Source organism: Ceratotherium simum, chromosome 29, assembly GCF_057802395.1.
Source record: "Ceratotherium simum simum isolate JZ-2026a chromosome 29, ASM5780239v1, whole genome shotgun sequence".
Taxonomy (NCBI): Eukaryota; Metazoa; Chordata; class Mammalia; order Perissodactyla; family Rhinocerotidae; genus Ceratotherium; species Ceratotherium simum.
The window spans coordinates 38,129,225-38,141,601 of record NC_141928.1 but is presented as its reverse complement, the minus strand read 5'-3'; the positions used below and the strand labels follow the sequence as shown (position 1 = coordinate 38,141,601).

At 44.1% G+C, this 12,377-nt stretch overlaps 1 pseudogene; it reads right to left on the bottom strand.

Moving 5' to 3' along the window:
• Positions 1–2,571: 2,571 nt before the first annotated feature.
• Positions 2,572–10,000, bottom strand: LOC147913267 (uncharacterized; annotated as a pseudogene).
• Positions 10,001–12,377: the final 2,377 nt, after the last annotated feature.

Here is a 12,377-nt window from a genome sequence, read left to right as displayed (position 1 = left end):
GGCCTAACCCCGCCGGCTGGGAAACCCGCGCCGCCCCTCGGCAGCCATCCGCCGGGGACCGCGAAAGCGGGGACACCGCCCGACCGCGGGTGCCGCAGCCCACAGGACAGAGGTCGGGAGCGACTGACTGGCTGTGTGCGCAACTGAAGATGCCCAGGGCCCGGGCTGTATGGGGCAGTGTCAGCATCAGGGCACGCGTGTGACAGTCAGTCTGCAGTTGTCAGTGACCGTGACTGTGCCTGGCGGGGAGGAGTGGGCCTGACTAGTCAGTCTCACAGGCCGGGTATGATTCTGTTATCCCCACTTTACTCTGAGATCTGCGAGGAGAAGAAATTACCAATATTATGTGCAGGTCACGCACAGTAAGGTGGCGTGGTGTATTGCCTACTCAGCCCAGGACCTAAGGACTCAGGTTAACTTCTGTACTAAAAAGCCCTGGTCTGTACAGGGCCTGGAAAATGGGGCCTGTTGGTGTCCTGAATATCTGCCCAACTCCCAGCGACTGCCCAGTAGGTCAAGACTTGATCAAGGCCAAAGCCTTCCTCTCTGCAGAAAGGAGGTATATCCAGCCAGCAGCCACTGAGGGGAGCTGGAGACCCAAATCAAATCAACCTTACAGGCAATAGAGCCCAGCGTCAATCGTGCTTACATCTGCCAGGCAGGGCATGGAGAGCATGACAGATGCAAGGCCCTTCACCACTGCTGTTGAAGATAAATACATAAAACTGTTTGCAGAAGGGGCAAGCCGGGTGGTGTAGCCGTTAAATTCATGCGCTCCACTTCTGTGGCCTGGGGTTCTCATGTTCAGATCCCGGGCACGGACCTCCTCACCACTCATCAAGCCATGCTGAGGAGGCATCCCACATAGAAGAACTAGAGGAACCTACAACTAGGATATACAACTATGTACTGGGGCTTTGGGAAGAAAAAAGAAAAAGAGGAAGATTGGCAACAGATGTTAGCTCAGTGCCAATTTTACTCAAAAAAAAAAAAAAAGGAATTGGGGTGTTTCTTGGGGAGGGAAGGAGAGTCTTCAATAAAGGAAAGCTTGAGTTACAAGGAGAGGTAGATATAAGAACTGACAACTTTCCTAGGCCTTGATCAAGAGCTGTGTTGTAGAAAGTTCACACTTGGTGACTGTGAGGATAAATCTAGAGGATCTTTGTAGGAAGATCTATCCTGTGAGGTCAGGTCTGAAGGATCTCTGGAGGAAGGGAATGAGATTCAGAGAGGGCTGAACATTCAGCACGCCCTCCCACCAGGAAAGTTAGTTTATTCAGCTCTCCTGTCCATGAGTTGATTGAAAAAAGGGCAAGAAGGAAGCGTCCTGAGTTCAGAGAAGATCAAGGCAGCCGTTCCTCTGGAGATATTCCCCATGTTGCCACCACAGAGCAGAAGGGGTAGAGGTCTGTTTTACGATTAACAAATAATGTCCCTTAATGACCGACAACTTCTGGCTGCAACAAATACTTAGTAGAGGCTCTCTGCTTGACCCCAAGTTATGGCCAATGGGTAAAATTTTATGGTCCACAAAACCTTACCATGATACATTCACCAATGTTATTAACTTTTTAAATAAGTAAAATAAAACTCAATTTTAAAAAGTTACATATTCCAAGGTATTTAAGATATAGTTTCAACAGAAAAACACAAGCTCTGAAAATGAGAGTTTGTGCTGGCTCAAGATAATCAGATTTCACAGTTCAGGCAATTCCAAATTAACACATTATAGTCCCCAAACTAATTAAGAACTATTCATTGACAATTTAGAGAATCTAGAGAAGCCAAATGGGAACAAAAACATTTTGTGGATTTGCATGTACCTCTCTCAGATAATGAGCATGATTCTTGAAAAGTTAAGATAACCGCAAACCTAAGACAGTGGTGGTTGTAACACACAGAACAAGTCATTCAGTAATGCCAGGTTTTTTTTTTCTTATGCTTCTACATAAAATGTGAGTGCTCACTTATTCCAAAAAATTTTACTAGAAGCTAAAATAAGAATAAATTACATAAAGACTAAAATTCTGTTGAGATGACCGTGATTTTACCACCCATCATTAAAAAAAAAAAAATCACTGGGGGTTAATTAACTGAGAAGGCACTAAAGATAGAACAACTTTAACTGTGCCTGCTCCTTTTTACCCACTGCCTTTGAGAGCCTTTAATTACAACCAAGTTAACAGGAATTGATTTCAAATCAGTCTATATAGAACAACTTCTACATAACACTAGTTTTGAAAGCTAAAAAATTTTCAACTTCAATTGCTGAAATTCACAGATATCAGTTCATCATAAATACCTAAAGCATCCTCTGAACTGTTTGTCCTGATGCTCCTTTTAGATCACAACAAAAGTAAACGGTTGGCAAAGGTTTCCCCTAGGCCCAGGGATCCCATGTCGCTGGATACCCCCAACACTTAGGACCTAGCTCATCAAGCAGGCAGGGAGCAAATTTATTTACTTTCTTCCCTATCCGCTGACTAGATGTTTTTTAAAAATTACTTCCCAACTGATTTCTTATAATGCAATGTGCCTGGAATGTAAAAACTGGCCTTTCCGTTCAGGCTTTTATACTTTGAGAGCAGCAAGTTTACTCCTCATGTCTTTGACATCATTGGTTCTGCCCATCCAATAGAATTCTTTGTTGGAACAAGACTGACAAAATGAGCAAGGCGGTTGGACATGGCATAAAAAGCTGAAATGGCAGCTATATCCCAGGTATCTTCTTGGTTTAAGCCATGCACCTCGAGCTTTTTGAAATGGCTGTCTGTTATGTCATCAGCTCAGGAAATAGCAAGTGCAAACTCCAGCACTGCCTTTTCCCGAGCAGGGAGGTCAGACTTTCTCCAGCTCACACAGACCTGCAAGAAAACACACGATCAGAAGCAGAATCTCTGTTCATCACAATATGGCCAGCCAATAAAACACAGGGCCTAACGAAATGGGCATTAATGAAAAACCGAAGGTTAGAGGAAAGGGGCAAAGTCAGGCCAAAATAAACTTTCCAGATGGATAAGTATCTTGATCAAGTCCAATGGAATGCAAACCTGGAACTCTGGCTCAGCACCAGCTCTGCCAAGAGGTCTTTGCTTACTCCAACTTCAACCACCTCTTTCTCCTCTGAACACCTGTGGCATCAAAAATCTCGGAACCAAGACTCGGAGACTCTGAGTACATAAGGACCCCAAATCCCAACCTTTTCATAGGAGAAAAGCTCAGAAGTTCAGCTAATTATCCCTATGTCCCCAATTAATCCCAAACAAGACACAATATTTGCAAAATTAATAGCTGACACTTAGCAATTACTATGTGCTAAGAATGTGCTCAATGCTTCATATTCATTATCTTATTTAATTCTTATAAAAATCCTAGGAAGTAGTACTGTCATTATCACCCCCATTTTATTAGCAAAGAAACTGAAGCTCAGAGAGGTGAAATGACTTCCCCAAGGTCACACAGCTAGAGACTGGCAGAGCTGGGATTTGAATCTAAGTTTACTGGATTCCAAAGACTATACTAATAATCATTACCCTTGCTGAAGCAAAATACTGGAAACCACTAAACACCTAAAAATAGAAGAGTAGTTCATCAAACCATGGTGTGACAGCACACCCTGTGGTCACTAGGGAGCTGATGCCTGAGAGACTGATCCTGGATGAGCAAAGGTCTTGCGACTAGGCAAGGGCCTCTCAGTGGAGCAAAGGGGATGATGTACCTGTCTTGAAATTACCTTCAGGCTGGCAACAGAGGCCTTTGGGGAACAGTCTGCAACATCTCCACTCAGGTGGGGTCAGGAGGGAAGGTTGGGAGGTGGGAAGATTAATGGCCCTCAATCTTAGGAATAAATGCAGAGAATGGATGATTCTGTTCCCCAGCCCGGAGGATCAGCAATTTCACTGTAGGGACCAGCAGGACTTTGTAAGCTTGGTGACAAACCCATGTTCGCTGTGTCTTTACCCTCAATCTGTTTCTCTGGGAAGAACTGGCATGACCTCTGACACCCAAAGGGCCTGACTTTGGATGAAGCAAGGAAAGGGTAGTCTGTTGGCTGGGGGATTGAGACCCATTTCACAACCAGTCTTGGTGGCAAAGTATAGATAGAGGCAGTTCCAGAATGGGAGGCAGACAGGCCCAGGCTTGGGGCCAGCAGCAAGAAATAAAAGAAAAACTAAGAAACTGGTTTGGGCCCATTAGGAATAATTAGTGGATAGACTAAATTCACACTGGAAAATGCGAACAGTATAAAGTAGCAGACAGAGTGCAAACTTTAAAAACGGGCTCTGCCACCTTCTAATTGTATGCCCCATGTTAAGTTACAGTCCTGAACCTCAAGGGTGAATGGCTGTAATAAGGCTCAACTGAGGGGGAGTTGTGTGCATTTGAGAGAATGTATGCCAAGTATGCAGTACCAGGTCCGGCACAAAGCTGGGGCTCAGCTAACATCCTAAACGTCACGTACACACAGAAGCAGGTGGGCGCAGTGATGGGGACTGGATGGGAGCTCTAACGATGGGAAGAGCTGGAGGTGTGTGTTCCCTGCACCATACAGTGGTGTGGGCTTTTCCCTTTCCTCGGGTATGAAGAGGCCTTGAAACTGGTGCAGGGGGGGCGGGCACCAATCTGGTCAGAGAGCACTGGCTTCTTTGAGTACTCCCTGTGCCAGGCACTGTGGACAACCAGTGGACAACCGCTATATGGGCACCTGTTGGCCAGGGTGGTCACCATAATGATGAGTTCCTTGTCAGCTCTGCTGAGCTGGCCTGGGGAGGAAGAGGAGAGGAGACCTGTGCACAGCCTTGGACAGCAGCTCAGAAGAACCTAGACAGGCTCAGCCGTATTTTAGCAACCGAGTTGCCCACACCCCTACTCCCCTACCCATTCTCTTAGGATTCACTCCGAGTCCCTCGCTACCAATGAGCCCATTTTATTTTCTTCATGATACTTAACATTTTCTGAAGTTAACTTGTTCTTTTATTTTGTTTAGTTGTTCACTGTTTTCTCCTCTCTAGACTATGTTTGAAAGTCTAGGCTTTTTCTGACTTGTTCACCGCTATACCCCCAGAGGAGTTCCTGACATATAGTGGTTGCTCAGAAAATATGTGTTGAATGAATTACTAAATTCAAGAAACATTTTCTGAGGCCCATCAGGTACTGGACTAACACTTTTACAAGAGGGGAGAAAAGAAGAGAAGAGACTTCGTAACCTCAGGGACCTACTACTTAGGGGCAGGGAGAGGCAGAGAAGGACGGAATCTGCTTTGGTACCTGCATCATGCTGGGAAACCTTACAGATGTAATCTCATTTAATCCTACTCCAGCTCTGCAGAGTGGGTATTATTAATACCATTTTACTAGTAAGGAAACCAAGGCTTTGAGACATTTAAGTACTTTGTTGAAGTTCACGTGCATTATTTATGGCAGAACTCAGATCTGAACACAAGATCTGTCTCTTACCGCTAGGACAGAGAAGCTGTGGAAGTTTTGGAAAGAGAAGGCAGACAGCACTCTGTATGCCACTAGAAAAGGACAGATGAAGGAGGCTGTGGGAGTTCAGAGGAGGAAGAATCCCTCGTAAGTGAAGGCGGGTGAGATGGACTTTGAAGGCAAGACCCCTCAGAAATCATGGATAGGAGAAAAGGTATCCCAGGGGCATAGCAAAGTGTAAGCAAAGTTAAAGAGAGGAGATATCATGAGACCTGAATGCTCTGGAGAATAAAATTTAGGCCACTTTGACTCGAACAGACATAAAGAGGGGTTGAGGGAAATGAGGATGGGAAGGCAGGCTGGTGTCAGGCCAAGGAGAATCACTGAGACAGACTATCCCCCAGTACCTGCTCTCCCCTCTCCCTTTAATAATAGAATCCCTTAATTTTAACTGGGCACATGGCCACACAGCTTCCCTTGCAGCTAGATGTGACAATGTGATGAAGTTCTGGCCAATGGGATGTGAATGGAAACAATGTGTGTGACTTCCATGCCATGACCTTAAAGGGAAGGCATGTGTGCCTGCAAATGCCCCTTCTTCCTCTTTCTGCTGCAAGCAGTGGTGAGCCAGCATGTGCATATAGGCAAGGGCAATCCAAGAGAGTAGACAGCACTACATTGGCCCTTAGCAGCTCACATGGGGTCTATTAGGTGAGAGAGAACAAATGTTTAAACCAATGTATCTTTGGGTCTGGGTAACAGCAAGCCTAACCTGAATCCTAAGAAATCCATGACGGCCAGGCTAAAGTCCCTGAACTTTATTCAGGGGGCTGTAGGGAGCCACAGAGAGTTTTTAAGCCCAAAGCAAGAAAGATGAGCTAGAGTTATTACCTAACTTCTTTCAGTTCTGTACCTCTAATCATAAAGTTACATTCAGACCTCAGCCTCAGGATCCAGAGGGTGTCTCAGCCAACCAATCTTTCTGAGCTTCTCCCTAGCTCAGCAGTGATCTGGGACTGTGTGGGAAGGCCCTCGAGTGAGCAGGCACCTGGGTCTCATCCACGAATGATTTAGCACTGTTTTTCCATTTACCTGTTTCCTTGTTGCAGATGGCATAGTCCCCATAGTGTCTGCTGAATGCCAGATGCAATCGTAGGAAGGCCACAGCCCAGGTGCCAAAGCACAACCCTCACATACCTTCACCTTTTAGGGTATTATATGTGTCACTTCTAAATGTGTATGTGATTTGTTTTTGGTAAATTAGCTTATAACATTCAGAGAGTGAATGTTATAACTAAACCAAGTGACACTTCTTAGAATTTAGGTTTTACTGATTTCCTATCTTTTCACAGAGGGGCCGGTGGTGCTCATTTCAAGTTCTTTCCTATGTCCAATCTCATTGTTCCTTCTCCACAGCATTATAAGGTAGGTAAGGCAGATTTCATTATCCCCAGCTCACTGATTAGGAAACCATGGCCCAGAGAGGTGGAGTAACTTGCCCAAGGCCATACCAAAAGTAAGAGGCAGATTTGAGATAGTGACACTGGTTTTTTCAGTATGTTTTCTACTGGGATTTTATGGCAGACAACTGTCGGCTGCTACCCAGCACCATTTCTTCCCCCTCCCTGGCAACAGAACCTGGATGGTGTTCAGATATTAGATTGCCATAGGTTTCAGAGAAGGTTAAGCCCTTCCCCAACTCTAATAAGTGAATCCTGATTGGTCTAAACCAATCATGGTGATTCTATTCCACTTGTCAGTGATTGGCCTAGGAATGGGCATGTGACACCATTCTGCCCAATAAAAAAGGAGGGGAAATCAGCTAGGAGCCTTCTCTCTCCAAAAGGAATATGAGGAAGGAGTGTGCCCTCCTAGCCCCTTCCAGGAGTTGTGCAAGGATGTATGTTTACTGCTGCTATAGCCATCTAATGATCAGGAGGGGACAAGTCTGAGCAGGGTCATCACACTGAGGAGGACAGAGCCAAAAAATGCAAAGAACCTGATCCTTGATATCACTGAGCCACTGGATTAAACAATCCAGGATCACCCTGTCTCTGGACCTGCCGTTGTGTGAAACACTGAACCGCCCCTACTGTTACATGAACTGAATTGGATTTTCTGTTACCTGTGGCTGAAAGCAGCCTAACTGATAATAGATGCTAAAGGTTCATTACTGGTCTAGAAGACATAGCATGGAGAACATTTATGTCAGCTAGGGCAGGGGTTGGGGATGAGGTGGGGTGGTATGGACAGGTAAGGGTGGTACCAAGGCAGAGGCTGAGGGCTCCAAACCTTTCCGACCAGAGCAGCTGGGTTTTTATCTTTATTATCTAATAGATCTCCATACAAGACTTTGTTTAGAAAAAAAATCCACTAAATTCTACCACAAGTTTGAAAAACAAAAGCTTAGAGCAAATGTCTACGCTCAAAGAAGGGTCTTATAATTTGGCAACACAGAGCACCAATTTTAAACAGTCCCTCAGGAAATAATTCAGGGATGTTCAAAAAGATATGTACAAACATCTGTTACAAGTCCTAAATGTCCAAGATTGGGAGATTGCTGAAATAAATTAAAATACTTCTATTATACAGTGCTATATCATGCAGCCACTAAATATAACGTTGTGACCTAGAAAAATGTTCATGGTAACATGATCTCATTAAAAAAAAGTTACATGTATATTTATACAAAGAAAATAGGTAAGAAGAAAACACATTAAAATGCTAATAGTGGCTGACTTTGGTGGAATCAAATAATTTTTATTATTTTTGAATTTTCTGCTTATTTAATTTTTCTAATTTTTCAACATGTGATTACAGGAAGGAGCAAGGTACCCTCCCACTTGTTTAAGCAGCTGGCACGTATCTCAATGGTTCTATTTCCATACCATCTGATAGTGGTGAAGGGAACTACAGAACACAGCTCAGTCACAAGTGGGCAGAGGACTGAGTGACAATGAAGAGTCCCAGAACTTAAGAGGTTGTGCCTAAGATAAGAGGAAGAAATGTATGTCCTTCTGATTAGGGTATGGACCCCAAAGGAAGGGTTTGTCCACAGCGGAAACTTGGACAGACTGGGGCAACCAGTTCCAGGGGTTCCACTCTGGCCAACAAACATCTGCCCTGGCGTGAGTGTCTCACCTTTCCTGTCTCCTCCATGAGCTCTACAATATCAAAAGGCAGGTCTTTCTTGTAGAGAATGGGGTAATAGATGATGGGTTTGGACTTCTCTTCCTGCTGAGTCTCATAAAGGCGCAAGTTTAGGGTCACCATAGGCAACTTTTTCCAAAACCTATTTGTCACAAGGCCAAAAGACTGAAAGGAAACAAAGACAGGTTTGGATGGGCTACCAAAGGAATGGCTTGGATAGCTGGTCTGTATATGGGCTTAAAGGAAAGATGGCCATAGGTTCCACCTTCTCGGCCAACTCCCATCGAGTACAAATCCTCTGCCTTGAGCAATCATGGAAAGGATTCTGGCCTCAACAGGATACAATGTTGTAATCAATTAGTAATGTCTGACATGGGAAGGGGATATGAGGGCATGGGGGCCCAAGTAACATATTGCAATACTTGGCTTAAAGCCTAGCTCAGATATCATCTAATAGCAATAAAACTTCCTGGAGTTCTTCACGCCCACAAAGTCTTTCTGTGGCTCTTTAAGTCTACCAAGTGATTGCCAGGACTTTATCATCCACTGCCAACAACAACGATAATAACTATCACACAATGAGCGCCTAATACATGCCAGGTCTTTTACATACACTCTCAATACCCCCAGCAATCCTGCATTTTACAGATGTGAAAACCAAGGATCAGATAGGTTAGGTCACACAGAGATAAAAGTTTCAAATGAGATAAATGATTCAAATCCAGATCTGTCTGACTCCAAAGTCTATGTTCTTCCCACTTTGCAGTCCTGTCTCTTTTAAAAGAATCTAACTAAAAAATGTAAATACTAAAAATATTCTAAATGAAGAGTGGGAAACAAACAAATATGAATCTGAACAGGCAGCCCCTTCATGCCTTTTACCATACAAGGTTCTAAGAGGGGTGAAAGAAAATAAAGATTATGCTTTTCTAGAAAGCTCAGTCTGGTCAGGTAATCTAACTGTGAAAGATAGTGTAACATCGGGCTGTCTGAAGCCAGACTGCCTGGGTTCAAATCCTGACTCTGCTGCTTACTCACTGCGGGACTGGAGGCCAGTTACTTCTCTGTCCCTCAATTTCATCATCTGTAAAGTATGGATAATAATAATACCAAACTCATAGAGCTGTTATGAGAATTTAATGAGTTAATACATATAAAGCTCTTAAAACAGAGCCTTGCACATAGTAAATACTACATATTAAATAAATAAAATGTGGCAGCTTTAAAATAAGAGTGTGATCAAAGTATATTGGGGTACACTGTGGATCTATCAATTGACATTTGCTTACATATTCAATACTAAAGCCACAGAAAAGATTTGGACAGCTCCCCTCACACCCTCTGGGAACCCTTGATGGGCCCTGTCTACTCTAGCCATCTACCTGCCTGACATTCACATCTGACACCTCACCTCCATGTACATCCTACTGGAGGGGAAGGTCTAGGCTGTGAAACTTTGGAGATTTTTCACCTCAGTTTTCCCTACCTCTAGCTAGGGTGGGGCAAGTATCTGAGTACCCAGGCCACAGTAATCTCGCCACTGGTCCATAAGGCTGCCAGGCCAAAAAGCTCTGCCCCCACAGATTCAGAATTGGGGAATCAGAAGTGAACTAGCTGGCAATGAGAGTCGGGGCTGAAAAGTGATGAGGCGAAGCGAGGCCTCTGGAGCCATGATGATCATGAGCACACCACAGGAGCGAGAGAGAAACCATGAGGAAGCAGCAGCTGTGAGAGAGAGTAGAGGCTCACGGTGGAGGGTCAGGAAGAAAGTTGGTGGTAGGAGGAGATGCAGATAGACAAAAAGAGAAAGGACTAAGAGCAGCTGAGACTCATTCATTCCTGGGGTCCTGCTGCAGAGGTCCCAGAATGACCTTTCAGTTTCAGTTTCCAAGTGGCATGACTGCTTGTTTTCACAATACTTGAGAAGGAGTTCATGCACTGACAAGAAGAATCAAAATGACAACCAAGAAAGCACATGCGCCTTTTCAGTCAGGGAGCCTTCTGTTACCCAAAGAAAACAACATAGTCAGGAGTGAAGTGCTCCTATCATATAAGCTTATTAAAAAAAAGTAAAAAGCAAACACTCATATAATGCTTAGGACATGCCTAATATTGTTCTGGCTGCTTTATATATGTTAACTCAAAACTCAAGTTTTGTTGGTACTGTTATTATCCCCATTTTAGAGATGAGAAAACACAGGCACAAAAAAGGTGAGTCACAGAGCCTGCAGTGGTAGAGCCAGGATTCAAATCCAGGCAGTCTAGTTCCACAGTTGATTCTCACAACCACTGTGCTATGCTGTATACATGAGCTCATTGCCAAAGATGGCAACTACTTTCTTAAAACCCCTAAATCTAAGCCAATCTACAAATCTCAAGCCTAGTCTTCGTTTTCCCCTAAAAACTTTTAACATTTTCATTCTAAACCTTTGAACAACTAGAATACTATTAAAAAGAACAACTTCCATTTGAGTAAAGTACTTCACCAGGCTTACTGGCAGGAGCTTTGCAGGCATTGTTTCTGAACCTTAATTAAATATCACCACTGTATCTCCCTTCACTGGGGCAGCCGGGACTCAGCTACTGTGAGGGAATGCAAGCTCAGTATTGCCACAGCTTTTTCAAGAGAAGCTGAATGTGGAAGTTCAAAATAAGGCCTGCTGGCCCCATGGCTTAGCGGTTAAGCGCGCGCGCTATGCTACTGGTGGCCCGGGTTCGGATCCCGGGGGCGCACCGACGCACCGCTTCTCCAGCCATGCTGAGGCTGCGTCCCACATACAGCAACTAGAAGGGTGTGCAGCTATGACATACAACTATCTACTGGGGCTTTGGGGAAAAAAAAAAGGAGGATGATTGGCAATAGATGTTAGCTCAGAGCCGGTGTTCCTCAGCAAAAAGAGGAGGATTAGCATGGATGTTAGCTCAGGGCTGATCTTCCTCACAAAGAAAAAAAAAAAAAAGAACAAAATGAGGCCTGCTGTCAGCCTAATGATGCAGCAAAAAATAGGACATAGGACTATGTACCTGGCACAGCAAGGAGGTGCCTCATGTGATTGTGGGTAGATTTTGAAAAAAGACATAGCCACTCCCTTACCTTCCAGTTATACAGGACACTAAGCCCAAAATACTAGACTCTTCCACCTGGCAGTCATCCCTGACCTTCAGACACATCTCTGAGGTTGTGGGGAGGCTGGTGTACCCTTGCTTTGCGCACTCCTTGCCCTGCTTGTTTGCTGGTTCAGTGGTAAACCGAAGTAAAAGCAACCTAAAGCTGATATTGTTCTTGCCAATCTTGGACCCACACTGGGGGTTCTGGATTAGCTCATCAAAAACTGAAATTTTCAAGTGAAATCTCTCGGTTATTAAACGTTGACTCAATTGTTTCTCTGCAGGGTGTAGATGTGGCAGGACTGGCGGCTCCTGGGGCTGTGTTTGGCTGCACGAGGTTCATTACACTAGTCTGTCAAGTTTTATGTGTTTGGAATCATCCACAGTAAAAAGAATTAAAAACCATACTTAAAAATTATCTTTAAAAAAACCTGTGGGACAAATACACACAAAAAAGCTGTAAGCTGTTAGCTTACAATTGGTAGCTTAAAAAGCCAACTGATGAAAACACTACAGGTATGAACATGGGCACAGTACTGAACATTATTAGGTGAGTATATAAATGACAGTTCTTGCTACTGGCGAACTATAATTTAAAACTGTTTTTGTTTTGTAAAAAATCAGACATTTCATGATTCTAAAATACAGAGACCGGGTTCCACTCCCACTCTTTACAGTACAACACAATCCAA